The 26,326-nt window shown below is 41.4% G+C and overlaps 1 protein-coding gene and 1 non-coding gene across 2 annotated transcripts in view; both read right to left on the reverse strand.

Annotated features, from left to right (window-relative positions):
* The window catches only part of CDYL2 (chromodomain Y like 2), a 182,852-nt gene that overhangs the window by 91,036 nt on the left and 65,490 nt on the right, over window positions 1-26,326 (reverse strand). The gene's annotated exons all lie outside the window — the stretch shown is intronic.
* On the reverse strand, window positions 10,993-11,099 carry LOC143660508 (U6 spliceosomal RNA). The gene has a single exon (XR_013164103.1). It is a non-coding gene; the product is annotated as a U6 spliceosomal RNA (small nuclear RNA).

Below are 26,326 nucleotides of genomic sequence, written 5' to 3' on the forward strand. Positions count from 1 at the left end.
GATGAATAGAGAGTGAGGAGGAAGAGGGAGGGTAAGGAGACAGGAGATGTAGGTAGACTGTACCTAATGGAATTTTCTGATAGCACTGGAGTAAGAAAGACACTCCAAAGACAATACTCTATACATCCTATACAGTAGTGTACACGCATACTACTGCTGTAAGGGAAGGCTGATAGAGGTGGACGCAATCACAGCTGGGTGATTCTGAGCCCCCAGCCCTCTTTCCAGGATTCTACCAGGGCAGCACCTAAGGAGGGTGCTTCACCTCCTTGGGAAACACAGAGAGAAAATCCCTATGGTAAACTAGAGATTGAAACAGAAACCTCGGGTCTCCTCCAGTGTCCCGGAGGCAACAAGTATTCATGAGATCTGCTGGGAACTAGAGCAGGGAACAGGACAGACAGGTCCCTTCCCTCAGACATGTTGAAGGAAGCCAGGCAGTGATAAATAATTAAAATAAATGATTAACTAACTGCACATGTACACAATACAGGACATCCCAGTAAATATGGAAAGAAAATCTCCATTAGATTCCAGAAGTTCTTAGACATGCAAAATGTGACATGGTTCTTGGAACAGTTTTCCCATATGATCTATGGATGCAAAAGAGAAACACATTTAGGTTTCTAATAAATCTCTCCACTTGAAAGGCCAAGCAGAATTGTGAAGCACTTGTAGAGAGGTGTGAAAGGAACCCAACTTTCCTCTTCACATACAATGTGTCTCTGATGTCCAGCTTATGCTGGGGTGCTTTTCTAGGCACTGTCATTAAGCTACCCCAACAAAACCAGGAAGGGTTATTATCCCCACTTTTCGGATGTAGCAACTGAGGCTGAGAAGAGGTTAAATGAGTTGCCTAAGGAACAAAACCCAGGATTATCCCCCAAACCCATGCTCTCTTTCACCTATATCAGGCCTCAAAGTAATTGAGAATTGTGCTTTTTGTTTTGGAGGCATAAAACTGAGGAATCTAACAAAATAAAACATTGATATTCACTACTTATGGGCAAGACAATCTTCAAGTTATATGCACATGCAGAATGCCACAAAATGGTTATAACTGCACATTAATACCAAAGCACAAGCATGCAGGAAACTAGATAAAATTGATTTTATCAAATTTTAAAACTTTTGTGCATCAAAGGACATTATCAAGAAAGTGAAAAGACTACCTACCTATACAATGGTAGAAAACAGTTGCAAACATGTATCTGATAAGGGTTTCATATACAGAATACATAAAGAACTTTCACAATGCAAATAACAAAAAGACAAACAATCCAATTAAAAAAGAGGCAAAGGACTTGAATAGACATTTCTCCAAAGAAGATAAACAAACAACCAATTAATTAGCTTACGAAAAGATACTCAATATCATTAGCCACTAGGAAAATGCAAATCAAAAGCACAATGAGATACCACTTCAAACCCTCAAAGATGGCTACTTTTTTATAAATGGAAAATAAGTATTGGAGAGAGAGTGGAGAAATTGGAACTGTAGTGCACTGTTGGTAGGAATGTAAAATGATGCAAACCATTGCAGAAAGCAATATGGCGGTTCCTCAAAAAGTTAAATACAGAATTATGATTTGACCTGGCAATTCTACTTCCAGGTATATAGTCAAAGAAAATGCAAACAGTGTTCTCAAACAGATACTGGCACACCAATGTTTATAGCAACACAACATTCAAAAGGTGAAATAACCCAGGTCCACAAAAAAATAAACAGATAAAATGTGATATATAATACAATGAAATATCATTCAGTCATAAGAAAGAATGAAGTTAGGAGACAGGCTGCGACATGGAAGAAGCTTGAAAACATTATGCTTCAGTGAAATAAACAAGATGCTTATACATGAGCATGATGTCAGTTATAAGAGATGTCTACAAATAACAAATTTGCAGAGACAGAAAGTAGATTAGAGGTTATCAGAGGAAGGGGAAAAGGAAGATGGGGGAATGTGTTTGGTAGTGTTTGAAATTGAAAAAGAAAGATTTTTTTAACTGAGCACTAACCATCTGGCAATTTTGATGGTAAACAACTCATACTCACAATCCTACTTAATCCTCAGATCACCACTGAGGGAGAGACTATGACCATCCCACCCAATTTACAGATGGGGAAACCAAGGCTTTGGGGGTTCAAGTGCTTACCTGAAGGTCACAATTTGAACCCAGGCCCACCTCCTCCAGTGTCTGAGATCTGCATTCCTTGAATATCTTAGAACGGGGCTGATTTCCTACCCCAGAGCAAGGCAGGCTGGATGGTGCATGGGCTCAGGAGCTAGAAAAGGTCACTACAAGTAAAGGAGGTAGCTGAAGGAGCTGGAGGCCCAGTCTGACGTGCGTAACTGACATCCAAGGCTAGGGCAGCAGAAGGCAGGTGGTGCCCTAGCAGACACCTGGGTCATGTGAAGGAGAACTCAACAATGGGCCAGCAGGAAGCACCAGTAAAGCCTGCTCCAGGTAGAAAGGTCCCAGCAGCCAGGTCCGGTTGACAGAAACTGAGTCCCTAGGGAATGACAAGAGCATTTCCCTATACAAACAGGGAAGGTGCTAAGGAGGTAAGCATGTCAAGGCATGGAATAGTGCAGAGATCCAGGGAACAGAACACAGAAAAAAAAAATTATTCTTGGCAAGAGACCCAAACAAAACACAAGTTCCAGGTTTGATGACTTAATGCAGAGTCCCAGCCAACTGGCCAGGGGCCTGTGAGAGTCCCAAGGGGACTCCTTTGCTGAGAAGGACACTCATTCACTTTATCAAGTATTAGTGGAGCACCTGTTTTCTCCCTAACCCAGGGTAAGCACTGGAGATAGAGCAGAACACAATACAGATGCAGCCCCCACCTCCTGTGGAGCTGAAGGCCAATGCAGTAATTCTCAAACTAGGGTCCAAGGACTGTCTGGGGTGCCTATAAAACGTAGATTACTGGGCCCTGCCCCAGACCTATTGAAAGAGGTTAGGAGTAGGAATCTGTGTTGGCCTTGGGCAAACTGTCTCAGAGCTTCTGTCTGAGACTAGACTGACACATGGGTTGTTACATTACATAAATTTATTAGGGCTTCAGCACAAACCAGGATCATCAGGATCTTAATCATTTTAATTTTCTGCATCGTCGTCTAGGAATGGGGTCTGTGAGTATTTTAACAAGACTCTAGTCAATTGTAGGAGCTGAATTTTCAGAGTCACTAGATTTTTTTTACCTATGCAATCAATTAGACTCTGTTCTTCCAACGCGGAAATCATCTAACAACTCAAAATTGAGCCAAACAAGGATCTGTCCCCCAGGCTGTCTAGGGGTAACAAAGTCACTTGGGACCCCAATTCAGAGTCCCTGCGGCATTACTGTGTCTCCTGTAAGCTAGACTTAGCAACAGGAAACCAGAAGGCCGTCCCTGACGAGCTTCACGCTATGCAGTCATGAAGGACAGGAAGCACCTTGCTCACAGCCTGTGTTTGCCTGTGCAGAGATTGTGACGACAGAATGAGACCAAGAGGAAAGCAAGAAGGTCCTGGTCTGCCTTGGTCGCCTTCTCTCCCACCCCAGGCCTCCTCCAGCATCTCTGCGCCCAAGCCCAGTTAATTTGGGAAGGGTTTTGGAAAGCATCAATGATATTCACAGTGGCTTAACCATTTTCCAACAGTGTCCCTGACACTGTAAAGCTTCTAGTCTTTAACTGTAGAGCAAAACAAAACTTAGGCAAAAATGGGCAGGTGGAAATTGGAGGTGGAAAGAGAAAACCTGGGATTTCCACTGGGCACTGAAATTGCCCAACATCCACACACACCAAGGAGGGGGATCCATCTCTGCTCATCAAGGGAATCCCCACTCTCAGTTCCTCTCACTTCTCCTCTCCTTGTAGACATGCAGTAGACATCACACAACAGTGACGGCCACCCATCAACATCGGATCCCAGGAACCACTGACAGGCATCTGAATTCTAAATACCAGAAAATCAGCAGAGCAAGGAAAGGAAAAACCAGGACTGGGTTTGGCCGTGCGGATCTGATGCTACTTCCTGCCAGGTTTGTGAACAGCTACCATTTTGTGCCCAATGACCAGCAGTGCAGAAACAATCTATGTCCACAGACGCTTCTGTTGAGCCCTACTGTCACTTTTTATCAGATCCCTATAGGAAATACTCTGGCAGTGAATGTTCACTCTTCTACATTCCATGAGCAAGGAAGACTGATCTCTGCTAACAACTCTTTAAAAGTTGAGGGCACTTTACCCAAGAGAATCTACCCCTTTCCTTCAGCACGGCTTCAGAATAAGCTATTGCTGCTGGGAAAATATATTATCAGAATTTCAGGCTGGGACTCACGATGCCGTTTCCTCTTGGACCAATTTATAAATACAGATTGGTGGCAGTTAGTACACCATTCTACTTCTTACTATAATTCACTGGCATTAGTGACTGAAGATGTCTGTAGGCTGCCTGGGAATCCAGCTTTTAATGTTGTTTCTGGTTTAAAAATAAACTCTTCAGAAATTGAGCATGTGTGGTTGCTTAAAAGGCTTTCTTTAGAGTCACATGTGGGGTAACTTATGTTAAATAAGAGAACAGACTAAAATAACCAAAGAGAACCCACATCACATCATTATAAGGAAGTGGCTACGAAGTGGTCATCCCACAGAGACTCAACACAGGGAACACAATTACACGAAGACCCCAGGAAAGCATCACCTCCTCCCAGGCAGTTAGGACACCTTCCTTCTCAGTGTCCTCAGACCTGGCCAAAATGTGGAACATACAGAGAGACAAACAATGCCCAACTACCACCAGACCAACAGCATTAAGAAAAGCAATCATTGCTCTTTGCTGGCTGTTTCCTACATGCTGACCACAGACTAAGCACTTTACTTGCAGTACCTTACTCCATCCTCACAACAATCCTCTGAAGTAGTGACTATTACTCCCATTTGACAAGTGAGAAAACTGGGGCTTAGGGAAATTAAGGAGTCATCTAGCTAACATACGCTGAAGGCTGGATTTGAAACCATAAACTGATACAGGAAGCTGAGCTCTTAACCAAAGCAGGAGCAAGCTGGACAGCTGAAAAATGTCTCACAAGGGAGTCATTCAATCTAGTACTATTCGGGAAGGTGGTAAGGAATTCCTTGAGCTGTGAATTTTTCTTTATACACCAGAGTCAAACACAAGCCTGGGCATCTGTTTCCGAGATGTCAAGGAAGAAAAGCCAAGAGCCACCAGCAACCATCTCCTTGTAAGCAGATCTGTCATGTATTCCATCACTGACCATACTTCATTGATTCCAAAATGCACACAGTTTTACATTTTATCACCTCTGCAATCAAGATCAATATCACGAGTCAATCAAGGGTGCCCTACAACCACCCAGCTTGGCTACTCTCTGCTTCTCCAGGACCAAAGCTAAGCAGCAGCTACAGGGAAGACTTGCTGTTAGACCCTCCTTTTCGTGTCCACAGTCCCTTCCTTTGCCCTGTCCATCCCCTCTGCCTGACCATTGAAACTGGGGAGTCTCTGGGCTACAAGACCAGCCTGGGCAGGGGAAATCTTGGCCATTACCCAGCAGTGGTGTCTGTGAGCTGGCAGAGCACTGCCACCAGAGGCCCTTTGGCCTTTTCAGGCACTTTTCAGGAGCTGTGGTAACAAATGCAAGGGCTCTGTAAACATATTAACATAAAAATTCAAAATTAGAAGGAAGCTTCGAGTCATCATTTCATTGGCAGCGGTATTTCTTACAGTGTATAGGTTCTCAATTTGGCTGCACATTATTATCACCTGAGGAGTTTTTAAAACCACCATAAATAAAGAAATGCATACGTGCATACAGTGTCCAACCTCAAAAGATTCTGATGTCATTGATGTGGAGTATACTCTGAGCACTGAGATACTGGAAAGCTCCCCAGGTGATTCTAATGTTTAGAGGTACAGAAAATAATACTGTATCTGATCATCAATAGTGTGTTCAACTCAGTGAAAGCAAATGCAGGGCAAAACCCTCAGAGTTTACCCAAGAAACTCAGCTGGATCTCCCACACTCCCTAGATCCTGGGGAAGAGATGCTTTATCAAATCAAAAATGACAAAGTCACCAACAATACAATGGCTAACCAAGTCATGTATTTTATCTGTAATCCTCAGAACAAACCTAACACTTATTTTATTAGGCCCATTTTACAGATGAGAAATTTGAGACTCAGATAAGTCAAATAACTTGCTCACAGTTATAAAAGAAGTAATTGGCAAAACCACCTCCAAAGTTTATGCCCTTTTCAAAACCCCTTGCTGACTCTTCTTTACATACAGAGATAAAAGCTGGAATCCAAGGATGGCTAAACCACAGATCATGCACTCTAAGATTTTCTAATCTACTCCAGGAGGCAGACTGGTTCACTACTCAATACCTATAAGTTGCCCTGAGCTCTCCAACATACACTGAGCTGAGGGAATCCACAAGAGGGGAAATGCCTTCTGACTGGAGGATTCGAGCTCCACAGAGAAGATTCAGGACTTGGTCCTGAGAAGGTAAGCAGGATTTCCATTAACAAAGCAGAAGGACAGGGCAAAAGGCAGACTAGGAGCACAGAGGGGCCAAACTTCAGGGTCCATCCTTCTGCCTTCCCCATATCTGTTGCAGATTAGAAGCTTGTTTAATTGTTAAGCTCAACAGGAGTGAGTTTATAATCATCCTCTATTGCCCCTCTGTGTCACGTACCCATTTCAGGCACCTTCTTAGGCTAACCATTTGCTTCTAACTGTATCAGATGTGTGTTCCAAGAATTCCTAGAGAGAGGAAAAGCAGCCCTAAGAAGCCATCTCAAACCACCTCCTTCCACCACAAAGGCCATAATTACTGATGCGTGGCCCCTACAGCAAGGCTCTCTGCCCAGAAGGGCTGTGTTAATTAATCCCTGGCATGGTATCAAGTCCAACTTCAATTTAGCAGCACTGAGGAACTGAGCTGAGCATTCAATTTACATATTTCATTCTGTCTGTGGCTGAATCTCAGGCCAGAAGTCTGGACATTTCTAAGTTAGGACCTTAATTCCAACTACTTCTGAATCCCAGGCTCCTTCAAATGCAAAACTTCTGCGTGTCAGAATGCATTTTTTTTGCTGCCCTCAGCCCTACCCAAGTGCCACTGCAATTCTCCCACTGAGAGGATAAGGTGGGAAAAACACTATCCCCACAGCACACTGACCTCTCAGTGTGTCCTTCTGCTTTCTTACTGTTCCTACAGGTCACTCTCCTCCACTCCTTAGAGCAGAAGTCAGCAAGCCATAGCCTCAGGCCAAAGCCAACCTGCCTCAGCCTCAAGCCAAAACCAGCCCACCACCTGTTTCTGTAAATAAAATCTTATTGAAACATTACCATACCCATTTGTTTACAGAGTCTATGGCTGCTTTCACACTACAATGGCAGAGTTCTTAGTTGTGACAGAAACCAAAGGGCACCCAAAACCTAAAATTTTTACTACCCAGTCCTTTATGGAAAAAAATTGGCAACCCCTGCTATAAAAAAGAATAAAAAAGAAAACCTAAAGAAGTTACTTATATTTTAGTCTTCCTGTCATAGGGCTCTTTCTTTCACGCCATTAGGGTTCCCTTTTGCAAAGAACATTATCTACTTTAAGAATTTTGGAGATTTCCCACTGCATTCAAGGTGAAGATCCAGATTCTTTATGATGGGTTCATCAAGTCCCATAACATGTTCTGCCACCTTAAACAGAAGGCATACAAAGAATTCTCCAGAGATACTGAGCTCCTAGTTGGGCCTCAGGTTCATCTTGTGTCAGACACAGTGGGGAAAAATGATTAGATAGTGGTGTCTAAGGCATATTTTTCAAACTGTAGGTCATAACCCATTAGTGAACTATGAAGGCAATTCAAATGGTCATGACCAGCATTTTTAATAGCATGGCCTGACATGCATCAAATACATCAGTGTGCCTTGCCTGTAATAAAGGTACTATTTTATGAAATTTTTGCTTCGGACATGTATACATAGATACACATTTGTATACTGGGTCCATGAGGTACAATACATTTCTTTCTGTAGGTCACAGCCTCAAAACTTTGAAAGCCACTACTCTACAAGTCTGAATTAGATCTCAAATCTATTCATTATTCTCTAACAACAAGCCACAAAATTTCTCTCCCAGACTTTGCAGTAGCCTCCCAAACTGATCTTCCTACTTTCAGTCCCGACACCCTACCAACACATTCTTCACATGGCAGCCTGAGAAAGCCTTTAGAACTGTAAAGCCAGCTCTGCATGGCCCTGTCTGGTACCCTTTGGTGGTTGCCCCTGCATTCAGAATAAAATCTAGGTTTCTTCACACGGCACATGGAACTAAGCATGTTCTGGAGCCCACCTACCTCTGACCACATTCCAGGTAGAGTGCCCATTCTGGGTCCTGGGACGTTTCACCCCATTCCCACTGAAGAGCCTTTGTGGGTACTGCTCCCATGGACTGGGGCAACCAAACTCCCACTGTGCTGGTCTGAAGTTGTCATGAACCCCAGAAAAGCCAAGTTCTTTAATCCTCATTCAATATTACTGGGTGGGATCTTTTTTATTGTTTCCATGAAGATGTGACCCATCCAACTGTGGATGGTAACTTTTGATTAGATGGTTTCCATGGAGATGTGTCTCTACCCATTCAAGGTAGGGTTGCTTACTGGAGCCCTTTAAGAGGGAGCCATTTTAGAAAAAGCTTCGGGGCCACCAGAGCCCACGTAGCCAGAGAAATCTGGAGATGTAGAAGGAAAACACCCCTAGGGAAGCCATTAAAGAAACCTGGAGAGAAAACTAGCAGACATTGCCATGTACCATTCCAGCTGAGAAAGAAACCCCAAACATCACAGGCCTTCTTGAGCTAATTTATCTGTGCCAGTTTGAAAGGATGTATGTACCCTAGAAAAGCCATGTTTTAATCCTAATCCCATTTTTTAAAGGCAGCCATTTCTTCTAATCCCTATTCAGTACTGTATATTTGAAATTGTAATTAGATCATCTCCCTGGAGATGTGACTCATTCAAGAGTGGTTGTTAAACTGGATTAGTTGGAGGTGTGTCTCCACCCATTCGGGTGGGTTCTGATTAATTTACTTGAATCCTATAAAAGAGGAAACATTTTGGAGAATGTGAGATATTTGGAGAGAGTAGAACAACATAGCCATGAGAAGCAGAATGTCCACCAGCCAGTGACCTTTGGAGATGAAGAAGGAAAATGCCTCCAGGGGAGCCTCATGAAACAGGAAGCCAGGAGAGAAGCGAGCAGATGATGCTGTGTTCACTACATGCCTTTCCAGATGAGAAAGAAACCCTGCCCATGTTTGCCATGTGCCCTTCCACTTGAGAGAGAAACCCTGAACATCATCGGCCTTCTTGAATCAAGGTATCTTCCCCTGGATGCCTCAGGTTGGACATTTCTATAAACTTGTCTGAATTGGAACATTTTCTTGGCCTTAGAACTGTAAACCAGCAACTTATTAAATTCTGCTTTCTAAAAGCCATTTCATTTTTTTCTATATTGCATTCTGGCAGCTTGCAAACTAGAACAGTATCTTTCCTTGGATGCCTTAGTTTGGACATTTTTATAGCCCTGCCTTAACTTGGACATTTTCACAACCTTAGAACTGTAAACTTGAAACTTACTAAATTCTCTTTTTAAAAGCCATTCCATTTATGGTATATTGTATTCCAACAGCTTGCAAACTAAAACACCCACCACACTCACACCCACGCCCACAAACATACACACACACTGTGCCTCATTAACTCCTATTTATCCTTCAGTCTTAGTTGAATGTCACTTCCACAGAGAATCTTTCCTGACACCCCAGACAAAATTAGAGCTCTAATACTTTTTAGCACTCTTTTCTTTCCCTTTATAACACTTAGCAAGATTGTGATTCATGGTCACTGTCCATTTCTGCAAGCCCCACATTGCAGGCTCCATTTGTTCTGTTCACCACTGGGTCCTTAAGCATAGGACCTGGCCCATAGCAGGTGCTCAGGAAATATTTGGTAAATCAATGAATCCACAAGTTTCATCCTATAGTCTACAAGTTTCAAATTCTCACTCCATGTCTATGAACAATACTCAGTTACTGTGGCCTAAACCAGATAGGGAAGTTTCAGCAGAAAACTTCTGCTGAAACTTCCACAAGAAATTCTGGCTATCAGGCTGGAGTGCCTAACCTGAGAAACAATGCACACCAAACAGAAAAATATCTGACATCTTTTGCTCCTGAAAGCCTGACAATCCCAGTGTGAGCAACACGCTTTCATGACAAGCACGCCCCTGCTATTCAAGAAGAGTGAAATCTGGATTCTAGGACCCAAACGAGTGAATCTCCATTTTTCCCAAATCTCACATGTTACAAATGTTCTTGGTGTTATTCTACCCAAAAACTTCTAATAGACTGGGGCGTGAATCATTCATCTTCTGAAGTGGGATGACAATCAGTCACTCACTTGCTCTTAAAAAGGTCAACTGTTAAATGTTCCTTAGAATTTATTTAAGCTTCTTCCATTATGCATGTCTGAGTCACAAAAAAAGTGGTGATAACTATCTCAAGTTCAAAACCAATTCTGTACTCTAGAAAAGAAAAAGCAGGGTTTACATGAAATAAGATTAGTCATGAGTTCAGCTGAAGCCAGATGATGGGTTCATAGGGATTCATTATAATATTCTATCTTTGTACATATTAGAAACGTTCTATATAAAATTTTGAAAATTATTTGATGAGCATTTAGTGACTCAAATCAATATATCTCAACTGATCCCAAAAAAAGTATTTGTTTATAAAATCAGCAGTGAAATGAAAGGTTTATAAAGCAAAGGGACTGATTTTAGACCAACAAAAAAAATCTATCTCCAATTAAATTTTAATCCTTTACTAAAATAACATTAAATTGTGAATGAATTTCTAATTATTCTGTATAAAATGATACAGAGAATACTTTTTCTTTTTTAGTTGTTTTTTTTCTTTAATATGGAACACTTCACGAATTTCCGTGTCATCCTTGCACAGGGGCCATGCTAATCTTCTCTGTATTGTTTCAATTTTAGTATATGTGCTGCCGAAACCAGCACCAGAGAATACTTTCTAAATGTATAAACAATCTGAAATAACTAAAAACATGACCCTAAGCACGGAACTTGGCATTCAAAACTTATTTGTTGAATGAAAGATCAGCTAAGGTATCTTTCCCAATTAAACTGCAATCATTTTTAGCTTCACCAAAAAGCAAAAAAAAAAAAAATTTAATAGTATCAAACATTCAAACATTTAGATATTGGTTCTAATATTATTTTCCAATAAAAGGAAGAGGGGCCTTTAGACATATGGCTGATTCTAGGGCAGGGGCAGGGAATATATGAGATAAGCCTGCTGCATCTTACACTCCAGAACATAAGGAAAAGCTCAAAAAGCAAACCAATGGAGGCCTGTCACAGGGATATGGAAGCCAACCTAAAAGAGTTCCCAATGGCCAAAGCTGGAACAATTTGAACAAAACAAACTAATATTGGATTATAACCCAAATTACAAAATAAGTAACCATGAGATCAATCACATAAATGATCGAATAAATAATAAAGGGGGAAGACAAGACAAATCTCCCATAATGAAGAATTTCAAATAATTTATATAGACATTCCTCCCCCAAGAAGGTGGAGCTTTATTTCTCGCCCTTGAGTTTGGGCTGAGCTTGGTGACATCCTTCCAAAGAACAGTGTGGAGAGGAGAGGGGGTAGTGATTGTACAGTGGAGAAACTTGCAGATACCACTTCAGCCGGGTGACCACAGGAAACATCATCAGTGAGAGGCCGTGTTGATAGCAAGCACCCTTGATACAATGAGAATGGAGCATCACAACTGTAATCTTCCTCCTCAAAACCCATACTCAATCTAACCATGGGGAAAATATCACACAAACCCAAATTGAGGAACATTCTGTAAAATACCTAATCAGTACTTCTGAAAACTACCAAGGTCATCAGAAATAAGCAAAGCGTGAGCAACTATCATAGAACAGAAGTTAAGAAGACATGGCAACTAAACATGATGCATGAGCCTGGATGGGACCCTGGAAGAGAAGAAGGGTATTAGGGGAAAACCAATGTAATCTTGTTAAAGAACAGAGTTTAGTTAGTAATTTACCAATGTTGGTTCCTTTGTTGTGACAAATATACCACAGTAATCAGAGGAAACTGGGTAAGAGATGTATAGAAAATCCCTGTACAACCCTTGCAACTTTTCTGCAAATACAATGTCTATTTAGATTTGAGTGTCATTAATAAGAACTAATAGAGGGATGGAACTTCTGGAACAGCTGTGTGAGGAGATCGGGGGAATCCCTTCCCAACAAAACAACCATTTAACTGGTGAAAAGTATTTAAAGAGTAACCATTTAAAGTCCCTGGAAAATTGTGCTAAGCACACACAGCAAATGGAGAAACATTTATAAAATACCCTGCAAATGAGAAAGAGTTTGTGGCACTTGATCTATGACCTACCCCTAATACACTCCCAATTTCATACTATGGAACCTCCACTCTGGACTGTGCAACCAACAAATATAGACTTTCAATTTCCACCAGATTCTGGTGTAAATCCCAGGTAGGCCACTAGGGTCTCTCATTACCCCATTTCCAGCACCATCTTGCAGAAACTAAGATACTGAGGGATGAACTCTGGCCTGGGCTTGTCTGGCCAAAAACACCAAGGCTGATTGCCCCTCCCACCCAAACTGCTTTTAGGGTGAAGCTCCACACATGGAGGTGCAAGCTGGCAAGACCAGAGGTGACCATCCTGCCACTGATGGCCACTCACAGAGTGGTGGTGTCACTACTAGAGATATGAGCTTCTGTCCCTATCCCCAGCTTTGGTACACTGACACAGAGGTTTTGCTTAAGAGGAAAGAGGCCATAAGGACTGGAAGCTCCACAGCTATGCCTGAGGAGACTGACTTTTTATTTTGAACAGAACATGGAGAAGATCATATCCAAGGGCATTGTTGAAAACAACGGAAATCTTGTTGGCCAGCAGTTAAAGGGGGTTAGGAGCTCTGCGCAACTAATAGCAGCACACAAAACGACAGACCAGCTGGAAGTTTAAATACAGAACCAGGGAAAAAGTCAGAAAGGACCCTCCTGGGATCACAATCATCCCTGGTTATTCAGATGGCTGCACACTTGTGCTAGGCTGCACCCATTCAGGGGCAAAAAGGGTCAGATGTGGCTTAGAATTGAAAGCATTTTGCTACATGGATCCATCAGCAAAGGGTAAGGTATTTAAGTATAATCTCTCAAAAATCACTGGCTGAACAATAAACTACAATTACTCTAGGAAGCCAGTCTTAAAATCACACTCACCCTTAGTGTTCCTGGAGACTATGCACATGCCCAAGGCTGCACTCTCTTAAGAGTGACCAAAGAGGGAATTTCCCACTTATATGTCCCTGATGCAGGACGAAATTGCAAATACCACTAATCTGAAAACAAACACCAAGCCACAAACAAATCCAAGATAAAATGTGAAAACCTAACTAGAAAAAGGGCATAAGCATAAATTTTGACCAATAAGTAGCTTATGCTAATCCAAGAAAATTTCCTAGGAAGTTCAGGCTAAAAGATAAAAACCAAGGGGGTGGTGTGATGGTAGCTCAGTGGCAGAATTCTCGCTTGTCATGCCAGAGACTCGGGTTTGATTTCCAGTGCCTGGCCATGCAAAAAAAAAAGAGATAAAAACCAAGGGAAAAAACCTAAGCAAGGTTATCAGAGGCTACAAATCATGGGGATATTAAATTTTTCAGAATTAGTCCAGGTAATTAATTAAACAAAAAGTGAATGACCAACTAAACAGTAAAAATAAGTCCTGGCTCAGGGGACAAGGGAGTCACTATCCAGAGTTGTTACAACATGTGACAACAAATTATCTAAGATGCCCAGCTTTCAAAACAATATGATACATGCAAAGAAACAGGAAGGTGTGAACAATAAATGGGGGGAGGGGGTGATCAGGAAACACCTGTCTTTGAGGGGGCCCAGATATTGGACTTAGCAGACAAAGTCTTCAAAGCAGCTAATATAAGTATGCTCAAGGAAACAACAAAAAAAATATTTAAAGAATTAAAGGAAGGCATGATAATTATAACTGATCATACAGAGAATATCAGGAAAGAGACAGAGATTATTTTATTTTAAATAACTGAATAGAAATTCTAGAGTTCAAAATTACAATAATCAAGCAGAAAAAAAATCCTTAGAGGGGCTCCACAATAGCTAAGGGTTGGCAGGGAAAAAAAAGTCAATGAGTAGAAGATAAACTAATAGAGATTATTCAGTCTGAATAAAAGAGGTGCAAGAAATGAAGAAAAATGAACAGAGGCTCAGTGATATATGGAACACCATTATGCTCAGCAAAATATATCTAACAGAAGTACTAGAAGCAAAAGAAAGAGACAGAGAAAATAGTCAAAGAAATAATGGCTGGATATTTCTCAACTGTGATGAGAAACATTAATCTATACATCGAAGAGCCTCAAGGAACTCCAAGTAGAATAAATGTGAAGAGATCCACACTCAGATGTATCACAGTCAAAATGTAAAGAGAAAATAAAGACATAAAGAGAAAATTTTCAAAGAAGCAAGAGAAAAATTACTTACCAGGAACAAGAGAGCCACATTAAGACTAACAGCCGACTCCTCCTCAGAAACAATGCAGGCCAGAAGGTAGTGTGGCAATATAGGCAAAATGCAGGAAGAAGAATATTGTCAACTAAGAATCCTATATCCAAAAAAAGATAACTTTAAAAAATGAAGTTGAGGAAAAAGACAAGATGGTGGCTTAGTGAGGTGTGGAATTTAGTTCCTCCTCCAGAGCAGCTAGTAAATACCCAGAATAGCACAAAATAACTCCTGGGGCCACATCAGTGACCAGACACTCACTGTACACCAGTCTGGACAAGTTGGACCAGCTGCACTCCCACAAAGAACTGTAAGTCCTCCCAGCCACAGAGGCTGGCCTCCCTCCCCCATGGGCATGGCAGCCTGATTCCCCGAAGGGAGAGGAAACTGACTTTACTAGCCACAAGAGCTTAGCTCAACCAAGCTCCAATGGCAGAATTAGCAAATTCTGACTACTGAAAATAAGCCCCCAGCTCAGATAAACCTGGAATAAGAGATAAAGGTATTAGGAGTTTTTGCCCAGGCAGAACCGAGAGGCGGCTGGGCTGACAGAAAAACAAACAAACAAACAAACAACAAAAAAAAGAGGCTTTTTGAGTCAGACAGCACAAAATACTTAAAAAGGGCTAGACCTGAAGAGAAGGGAATACTTTTCAACCTACAGGACTAGCGTTATTCTAACACCAAAGCCAGACAAAGATATCACAAGAAACGAAAACCACAAGCCAATAACTACCATAAACAAAAATGCAAAAATTGTACCCAAAATTTCAGCAAACACAATTCAATAACATACAAAAAGGACTATACATCATGATCAAGTGAAATTTATCCCTAGAAATCAAGGCTGGTTTGACATGCAAAAATCCATGTGGATAAAGGTGGTGGAGTGAGGAACTATGGCCCCATCCCTCCAAAGAAACATTAAACAATCAGCAAAAATGGACAGAAACATCCTTCTCAAAGCTGCAGAAAACACTTAAAGGACTGCATTAACAGGGCAAGTTCTGAATCAAGAAAAAGAACATACCCAGTACCTGCGGCCATGGGGAAACAGCTTTTTAGGGAAGAGGAGTCACTTTTTTCAGGAAGAGGAGACTGTAAATTCCTGGGGCAAAAAAAGACATGCATGCCCAAGACAAGATGCGCTTGGACTTGATAACTACACTTTAGGTGATTACATAAGTGAATATCCTTGTTTGTAGGAAATGTGCAAGGAAGTACTGCATGTTCAAGGATCATGATGTGTTTAACCTGCTCTCAGATGTTCAGAAGACATGTATACATATCAAATGTTGAGAAGACACACATGCATACATACATTTATATATATATACAAATAAACACACATACATACATATATATATATGTAAGGAGACAATAGGTAGATAGAACAATACAGCAAAGGTGGAAAGATGTTAAAATTGGTGGTTCTGGCTGTCTTCAAAACTTATACATACATCTATTCATCCATTACACTCAGAGGTTTTTACTCAAAAGAAATAAAAGCCTATGGCCTTACAAAAGACTTGTGCATGGATGTTCATAGCAGCTTCATTTTTAACAGCCAAATATTGGAAACCCACATGTTCAGCACTGAATGAAAAATAAATTGTAGTGCTATCTATGCAAAGATATATTACTCAGAAATTAAAAGGAATGAACTATTGATACAACATGGATGAATCTTAAAATAATTACACTGAGTGAAAGAAATCAGATAAAAAGGAGAACATATTGCATGAATCCATTTCTGTAAAACAGTGGGAATGCAACTAATCTGTAGTGACAGAAAAAACATAAGTTTTTATGTTTTTAATTGGGCAGGATATTTGGGGGGGGAATGAGAGTAGAAATAGAAGGGTCAGAAGATGAAGTTCAAGGAATTTTCTGAAGTGTAAAAAATAACACAATCACAAGGAATATAGGAGAGGGAATATAAGAAACCAGAAATTCCACATCTGAATAACAGAAGTTTAAGAAAATGAGAACTGAGAAATTAGAGAGAAGGAAATCAATAAAGTAATTCTGGAAAATTCCCACAACAAAGGAGATGAGTTTCCAGATTCAAAGAACCCAGCAGCTACCCCACACAATGAAGAAAAAATCAAAGCACATCCCTCTGAAAATTCAGAACACTGCCATCAAGAACAAGGTTCTAAAATCCTTCAGAGTAGAAAATAAAGATTTCCATCCAAAGAACCAGGAAGCAGAAGGGCTTCAGCTTTCTTAACAACAGTACTGAATACTAGAAGCAACAGAAGAATATCCTCAAATTCTTAAGGAAAATGATTTCCAACCTGGAATTCTATACTTAGCCAAATCATCAATCAAGTGAGAGAGTAGAATAACGACATTTTTAGAAATGAAAATCCAAAAAAACTAACTTCCTGTACACTTTTCTCAGGAATCTATTTGAGAACATGATCCACCCTAACAAAAGGGTAACACAAAAAAGAAAACTCATGGAACACAAGACAGAAGAGATGGAGCCCAACTGAAAATGGCATGACGCTCCCAAGCTGAGGCTTTAAGGGACCGGGGAAGGAGCGGAGTGCCCTCTGTGCACTAGACGGTGAGGGAAATCAGTACAGACTGAAGCAAGTTTGACATTTTTTGGCCAAGAATAGGGCTAGTGTATTGATAACCACTTTCCTCTCCAGAACAGACAGCCAGGCACAAGGCAGATCAATGGAACTGGCACTTTTGGGGAGCCGTCATCCCTGAGGATGATGGTGGGGGGGTAGGACTGAGTGATGAGAAGATGAAGTAGCATGTTTTACCAATGCTGAGAATTCTTTTTGCACATTTCCACACTTCTGAAATTAGGATATATCTCACAACTGATGGAGCATCATAGTTTACTTGGTTGCCCATTGTTTTCTGTCTTAGTGGTGCGTCTTCTTATTGACCACATATGGTATGATCCCAAATGTGTGGGTACACTGAGTCTCGAGCCCTTCCTTTAATCAACATTCTGCTCCCAAAGCCTTCCTGTCCCCATTGGATGCCATACAGAGCAAAACACAAATCTGCCCAAATAAGAAAGTCTCCAGTGCGAACACGCATGCTTGAATAGAGCACAGAACATCTTTGGAAGGTAGTAGCTAAGGTTGTGTCCATGAGATATGTGAGGGTAAATACTTTCCCTATTTGTCCTTCTGCTTTTTTGAATTTTATATCACAAGCATGTTATGCATTTTTTAAAAAAGTAAAATAAAATGAAAAGTACCTAAAATAACTAAGGAAATTAACATATAAAAATATTTAGAAGGAAGTCGAAGAATGCAGGAATTAGCTGAGATTTAAGGATGACTTTGAATTGCGGGTCAGTGCTATAAGGGCTTCCTTTTGTTTCTTTTGTTCTCAAAAAATTAAAGTAACTTCTCTAAAGGTACAAACACTTTCTTTTTTTCAATTGGTCAAACACTTTCTTTAGTCCTCTCTAAACAAGGTTCAAGTTGGGAAGGCTAAAGAATGAAAATACACATATACACGCGCTTTTTAACTCTGTTGCCTGCCTCAGGCTGCCATAACTTATTCTATGAAAAGGCCAATGACCAAAATAGACTCAGAGACATCCACCGACAAAGGGTGAAGGGTGAGGAAAGAAGCCAATGTATCTTGCCTCTTAATAATGACCTGCCCCCCACCATTCCTGCCCCCACCCTCACCCTGCTGACAGCCCTCGTGGGAGGTTAAGGGGGGTTATCAAGAGGAGTAGGGAGTTATAAGGAGACTGAAGAAGCAGGATTCATAAAATCACTTGTTAAAAAAACTCTTATGACAATCCCAGAGTCTGCTGCATGTACTCTCATTTGCCTTATCCTCAGAGCCTCAAAAGAACCATAATTGCAGGGAGTGGGTACAGTCTGAATAAGTGGAAGACCATTTTCTGTATCTTCTGAAAGCACTCTGAATAGTTTCAGGATGCTTGGATGTTCTCCAAGGATCCCTAGACAGGTTTTTGGCAGCTTCCTTGGAGGCACTTGTGTCCTCTCTTCATATCCAGCAGGACATGGCAACTTCTAAACTCCAGTCTGTGATGCCAAAGTGGAGAGGTGCCTACTGGAGGAAGCAGAGATGGAATACCTTGGCTATACTCTTTCCAACCCAGTGTGCTGTCAGTAAATGCAAGTAAAGCAGAAGCCACAAGAGGAAGGTGCCCTGAGGTGCTCTGAGGAGAAAGTACTGCCTCAGTGCAATTGTCAAGGAGGTGAAAGCTCTACCACAGCAGAGCACAGAGAATTACCTTTCACCAGCACCGATGCAACAGCCTCCTAACTGATCTTCTGCCTTCACGCTCCTTCCTCCAATCTATCTCCAGTCAGAAACCAGGCTGAGCTTTTAAATTATAAAGTTTATTGTCTCACTCCCTTAAAACTCTGCAATGGCTCCTTCCAGGATTTAAACCCATTTCCAGTGACATGAATTACAAGGTCTGCCAGAACTGTTCTGAATGGAAAACTGGCTTTGCTAACTAATTATTGCCAAGTATAAAACTAACAGATAAACTACTATGGATAAAATTGTTATAGCCAATGACCTTATAATTGTAAACTTCCACCCACAGACATCAGGATGCATGTTTCGCAACGGTTATCTCCTTGTTGGCCATATTAGGAAATACCACCATTCAAAGCTGGCTATTTCAAGATACTTTATATGTTCAATGGATAAGTCTTGTTGCATCGACTAGGGAAAAAAAAACAATAGACAGATTGGAGGAAGTAGAGACAGACTGGAGGAAGGAAAGTGAACGCAGATCAGTTAGGAGGCTGTTACAGCAATGCTGCAAAGTTCTTACATGGAGAAGAACTTCGGGGCCAAGATCACCTATTTGTACCATGGAGTTGTTTTGTTCTTTCCCCCGAGGTGCAGGGTGAGGAATCAAACCTGGATCTCCCTCCTGACAGGCAAGAATTCTACCACTGAGCTACCCTTGCACCGCCTTGTACCATGGAGTTTTTGAGGAGCATTTTACCTGGGCATGGGGTTTTAATGCATTTTACCTGGGCATGGGGTTTGAACCAGTTGAGATGCGGGCCAGAAGATAAGAGAAAGCTAGAGCTCCTTGAGGATAAAGGCAGAGTTGGAAACCAGAGCAGCTCAGAACTAGAGGCATGGAGCTAGAGCGGCTGGGCAGAGAGAAGACATCTTGGTAGATGGACTGGACAGCAAGTGGACAGCAACTCAGAAAAGGGACGCAGGTTTGGGAAGGGAGACAACAGAACCTGGAGGGAATACTTCTCCTAGGGAGACAGCCTCATTGACAATTAAAGACAAGGGATCTGGAATCACTCATTCAACAAGGTTTATTACATAAACACAAAAATACTGTGCTGGGCCTTGGGGGTACAGATATACAGGTTCAGTTTGGGAATGTACTCAAGGAGTGGAACAAATCATTGCCACAAGCATATCCCCTACAGAGCTGGTTCTGGGAACCTGGTGCTAGTTCTTCAGTTAAGCCTAGGAAGTCATCCTGGCCCACTCCCCACCCCCCGCCCCCAGCACACCGTGTTCTAACTACTGACAGTCATCGGCCTTCCCATGCCTTAGGCATCTTGTCCACACCCTTCTACCCAAAGGCTTCTCAGCATTCCTGAATACTGAGTTCCGTCCTCCGCTTTCTTCACTAGTCCCCTGAAGGCGCCCCTACCTCCAACCACCGCCACCTTACTCTTATCACCCAGCTCGATCCTCTCTGGTATCTGAGTGGTTCTTCTAACCACTCCACTTGCCTTCCTTCTGATCACCATCAAGGGCTGGAACTGTTCAAAAGAACACAAAATAATGCCAGGAAGAAAGAACCTAACGGAGTACACAAACTGAGCCATGCTGCAGCAGGAAAGAAAATGCTGAAACTTAGCAGTCAAGAATACAGATGCCTATGCTACTGTCCTTACCAACAAGCCAGGAAGAAAATGTATACGAACTGCATTTGCCTGCATTATAGTGGGTCTGTACATCATAAAATATATTTCTGAGATGAAATTACAGCACAAAGCAGTACTAAACCAAGTGCAATCTGAGTCAGACCCTTACCAGTCGCGTGGATTCAGCAAGCTTTATTTCCTCCTTTATGTATCAGTTTCCTCATCTAGAAAATGAACTTAATAATGAAGAACTCTTTGTCAGAAACAAACTCATGTGAAGCACTTAGCCCCAGGCTGAAACCAATCAATGGTAGTGGACAGACTATAACATGGTTGATGCTACAGAGCTCCAGCGGCCTTCCTGGGGAGGGAAAAGGGGATTCCCAGAGACAGCAGAGACCCCGGAGAATTGCCCTTGGCTCCCAGGAGAGCACTGGGGGTCTGGGCTAGAAGAACGCCCGGGATATTTGCTCGTAGACATTTTTCCCCAAGGAGCTCACGGAAATGATCCCTTGACCCCATGAAGTACCTGCGAGAGACCTCTACTGCTTGCAGACTGTGCTTTCCCCTTGCATCTTCTCTCAAAAGAAACCTAACTCATCAGGGACCTTCCAGAGACTCCCACTTCTGGACAAGACTTCTATCCCTCACAGGCCTTCAGCACAGCCTGTCCATAACGAAGGCAGGAGAAAGGATGAAAAGAAGGGGGACTTTGGAAATCCAGAGACCAGGCCCAGCACCTGAAGCTGGACTTACTAGCTCAGTGGTCTCAAGCAGGTTAAGAAATTCTCAACACCTCAGTCTGTTCGGACCTCTGTACTGGGGGTCACCTGTCCAACTTCTTCTTAGTGACTGACCCTTTGTGATATAAGCAGTGACCTTAAGAATAAAGAAACCTCAGCTGTCACAGGCAGCCACAGGCCCAGAGGCAACGTGTACAAACCTGTCCTGTGAGCCACTAGTCAGTTTCTAAATCTAATTGCAAAGATGACACGTCATCACCATCAATACATTCATAGTTCACTTGTTTCCGAGCTCTTTAATGAACATTTTCTCATTTGTCTGCTCTCATTCCTAATGGCAAAACATGACACATAAACATCAGGCACAGAATACTAATAGGCATAAGCCTTTGCATGTGTTTAGCTGGCAAAACTGTCCAACACACAGCATCCAACAAACGTTTGCTGAGCACTTATGTACCAGATAACCAGATGCAAGAGAGGTACAGAACTGCACCCCAAAAGCTGTATCCCAGAAACCCTCACGGAGCCAGGAAGGTAAAGCAAGTAAACACGAACTTGTCAACAATGTGTGAAGGGGCAGGCAGGTCAGCAATGCGATGGTGCCCTGGGACTCTGGAATCAGACTTCTTGGGTTCAAATACACAAAAACTTTGAGCCATACACAGGAATGAAGTACCGATCCGTGTTAGGACATGGATGAACCTTGAAAACATGATGCTAAGTGAAAGAAGCCAGTCTCCAAAGTCCACATATTGTATGATTCATTCGTACGAAAGTCCACAATGGGCAAAGCTAAAGAGACAGACAGTAGATGAGTGGCTGGGGGAAGCTGGGGGAGATTGGAGAATAGGGTACAGGGTTTCTTTTCAAGGTGATTAAAATATTCTTGTATGGATCTGTGTATACACCAAAAGCCACTGAATTGCAGGGTTGTCACAGCTAAAGGGTACAGGGTTTCTTTTCAAGGTAATTAAAATATTCTTGTATCTATCTGTGTATACACCAAAAGCCATTGAATCACTCACTTTAAATGAGTAAATTGTATGGTGTGTGAATCATAGGTTAGTAAAGCTGCTTTTAATTAAAAATATATATATATAATTTTGGGCAAATTACTTAACTTCTCCAAGCCTCAGCTTCCTCATCTATTAAATGGACATGATGATCATGGCAAATGTAAAACTACTGAGACAATTCACAGGGATGACTTTGGCAAAAGCGCTAGCTCCTATAATCATTAATATTATCAGGTATGAAAGACTCGAACACCCAGGAAGGGAGAGAGAAACAACAAGAAGGCTTTCTAGAATCAGAGTCAGAAGCCCACGCCTTAGCAGGGGAGACTCATCAGGCATCTTGGTGCCACAGTCTCAGTACAGAACCTAGCAAGCCCCCTGGACCCTCCTCCTGCCTCCCAGCAGTGTATGACTCCATCCAGCTCTGCACACACACACGGCACAGCACCTGCCCACGGAACATGAGGCATCAGCTCCCAGCTTGGGGGCATGAGGAGCAGGAGTGAGTCACAGCAGCTCACGCAGTGGGGTTCAGAGGGAAGTCACCACCTCTCACCCTACCAGTCAAGGAGGCTCCAAAAATAGAAGCTCCCCACTAGAGACCTCCATGCACGCACCAGCCCTACAGTCCAATTACCCAGAACTGCTAAATTTCTGGATTACACCAACAGAAGAGCCAAATTCTGCAGTAAGTGAAGCTGAATCAGACTTATTTATGCTCAGGAACAAAAGCACTTGGAGCGACGTCATGGTTCCAGTTTGTTTTGTTTTCTCCCTATGACCATGGAGGGGGGGTGAGAGCAGAGAGTGTGGAGAAGTTACAGAAGTAGGAGAGCTGCTGATGGGTCTCCATCTCAGAAAAAGAGGGGCTGACTAAATGAGCCAGGCAGGGTGGGTTGCCCACAAGGACTAACTGCCTGTTTAGTGGCCCTTGTTAACTCTCCTGCAGCCCATGGAAAAGGCATGTCTAGGAAGGGGCAGCAGGAACCAAGGTGGCTTAAATTTGCTACAATGTTCCCCACTGCAAACCCACTGGGTCAAGGCCCAAGACCCCACAGTATATTCTCATCTTTATCTTTCACTCCTAAACTGGTAGAGGTAGAGGAGGGGACAGAAACAATAGCATACGTACAGACAGACAGGTGTGTTTGAGAAGTACTTGGAGGACCTAATTCAAAAGTACAACCATGACCATCTACCCATCCAAGTTCTGCAGGGTGTTCAAGTGCAGCCCTGACCTCCAGAATCATTACTTAATACTGTTTTAGAACTTGTAACCAATGCAATAAGGTAGGAAACAAAAATAGCAGGTAAATCTAAAAGAAAGAATCCAAAAAGTGTTAGCTGCACACATAATCATATATTTAAACAGCCCAAGAGAAAGATCATTGAGAATAAATAAGAACATTCAGGAAAAAATCAACAATCAGCAATAACCACTTAGAAAATATAGTAGGAAAATAACATTACTTATGGAGGCAAAAAAAATATATGAAATATCTAGGAATAAATTTAACAAGAAATGAACAAGACTAAATGAAGAAATTCACAAAACTTAACTTTGACACATTAAAAATGTTATTTTACTAAATCAAGATGCTTCTATATTTGTAGATGGGAAGTTTCAATACTCTCAACATGTTAATTTTCTCAAAATTAACTTTCAACTTAAAGCAATTTCAATCAAAATCCCATCTGGACTTTTTAAACCTGACAAATTTATTCTACATAAATAAAAAGCAAGAAATAGCTGGGAAATTTTTGAAAAAAAACAAAACAAAAAAACCAAGATTCAAGATTTTCACTACCACTTTTTAAAACATAAAGCTATGGCAACATAGTAACTGGTATAACTGTAGCCAAAAAAAAAAAAATAGAATTGAATATAATCCCCAGAAACATGCCTATATATATATTTATATATATATGTATATATATATAAGCATACCTATATATATACTATATATACATTTGTGTTTTATATATAACAAAAATGGCATTTTTAATTCTAGATATGTTACTCAAAGTGGATTTGGAAAATGGTTAACTATTCAAAGAAAAACTGTAAGATGCTTTCCTCATATCAACCAACATGAATCCAATTTAATTCCAGTATTAAATGTAAAAATAGATAAATTAACACACACAATTTAAGGATAGAGAAGGGCTTTTCTAAGCTTACAGAAAAATTTAAAAACTTGTATCACATATATGTTTTAAATTTCTGTATATCAGAGCATCCTATCTGAATGTGAAAACATTATGGGGAAAATATTTTCAGCATAAGTGTCAGATAAACAGTTATTCTTAAAACTGAAATGGACCCCATGCTTCAGCAAGAAAGAGAAGAACACAATGATGCAAAAAAGATCAAGAATAAGTGTGCAAAATTAATTATCATCAAAGGACTAGTAAATAAATGAATAATACTTAAAATCACTGATAATGAAAGTATGAAAAGTAAAACAATTAGCACTTTTCAAACAACTGGCAAAGATTAACATGCAATTAAATTGCCCAGCAGCGGCAGAAACTGAGGTAAATGGGCAGTCTCCTATGCCTTTGTTGGGATGTAAATGATTGTGCTGGTTTGAAATGATGTATGTACCCTAAAAAAAAATGTTTTAATCCTAATTCCATATTGTAAAAGCAGCCGTTTTCTTCTAATCCCTATTCAGTATTGTATGTTTGAAATTGTAATTAGATCGTCCCCCAGGAGATGTGATTTAATCAAGCTGGGTTAGCTGGAGGCATGTCTCCACCCATTTGGGTGGGTGTTGATTAGTTTCTGGAGTCCTATAAAAGAGGAAACATTTTGGAGAGCGGTTCAGAGAGAGCAGAGGAGAAGGAACAGCCACAAGAAACAGAGCTCACCAGCCCGCAACCTTTGGAGATGAAGAAGCAAAATGAGTCCTGGGGAGCTTCATGAAACAGGAAGCCAGGAGAAGAAGCCAGCAGATGATGCCGTGTTCACCATGTGCCCTTCCAGATGAGAGAGGAACCCTGATCGTGTTCACCATGTGCCTTTCCAGATGAGAGAGAAACTCTGACTGTGATCGCCATGTGCCCTTCCACTTGAGAGAGAAACCCTGAACTTCATTGGCCTTCTTGAACCAACGTATCTTTCCCTGGATGCCTTAGATTGGACATTTCTAGAGACTTGCTTTAATTGGGACATTTTCTTGGCTTTGAACTGTAAACTAGCAACTTATTAAATTCTCCTTTTTAAATGCCATTCTCTCTCTGGTATATTGCATTCTGGCAGCTAGCAAACTAGAACAATGAAGCAAATACTGGACGAATTTAAAATATTCCTGAAGGGCAGTTTAGCAGTGCCTGGGAAAAATCTTCGATAGAGTCACATCTTTTGATCAGTAATTCTACTTTCAGAAAACATCCTAAGGAAAAAAAAGGAACAATGTGCAAAGGCTCAACACCATCACCCCAGTAGGCGTAACATATGCACTTCACATACAACACAGTTCTAGACTCTAAATGGACTGTGTAATTTAATCATTACAAAATAAGAAGACCCTGATATGATCCCTGTTTTCACAGATGAAGAAACTATGGCATAAAGAGGTCAAAAAAAATTGCCCAAGGTCATGCAACTAGTCTGTGATAGAGCCAGGACCCAAACCCATACTACCTCGCCCAAACTCTAAACACAAAGGGGCCACTAGCACAACATCAACACAAACAGCAAAAGCATGAACATAACACAATATCTAACAATAAGGGATTGGTCAAATATGCTCTGGCATATGCACATGAGAGAATTAATGGATAGAGGAAGGGTGGATGAGTGGATGGGTGGACAGATGGATGAGTGAGAAGATGGGTGAATATATGGATGGGTGTATGGGCAGGTGGATGGATGGGTACATAATAGACAGGTTAAGTGGTAGATGGTTAGATAGATGGATAGATGAGTAGCCCAAACGACAAAGCATTCATGTGGGATCTGCCTATTAACATGTACTGAGCAG

Source organism: Tamandua tetradactyla, chromosome 16, assembly GCF_023851605.1.
Source record: "Tamandua tetradactyla isolate mTamTet1 chromosome 16, mTamTet1.pri, whole genome shotgun sequence".
Classification (NCBI taxonomy): domain Eukaryota; kingdom Metazoa; phylum Chordata; class Mammalia; order Pilosa; family Myrmecophagidae; genus Tamandua; species Tamandua tetradactyla.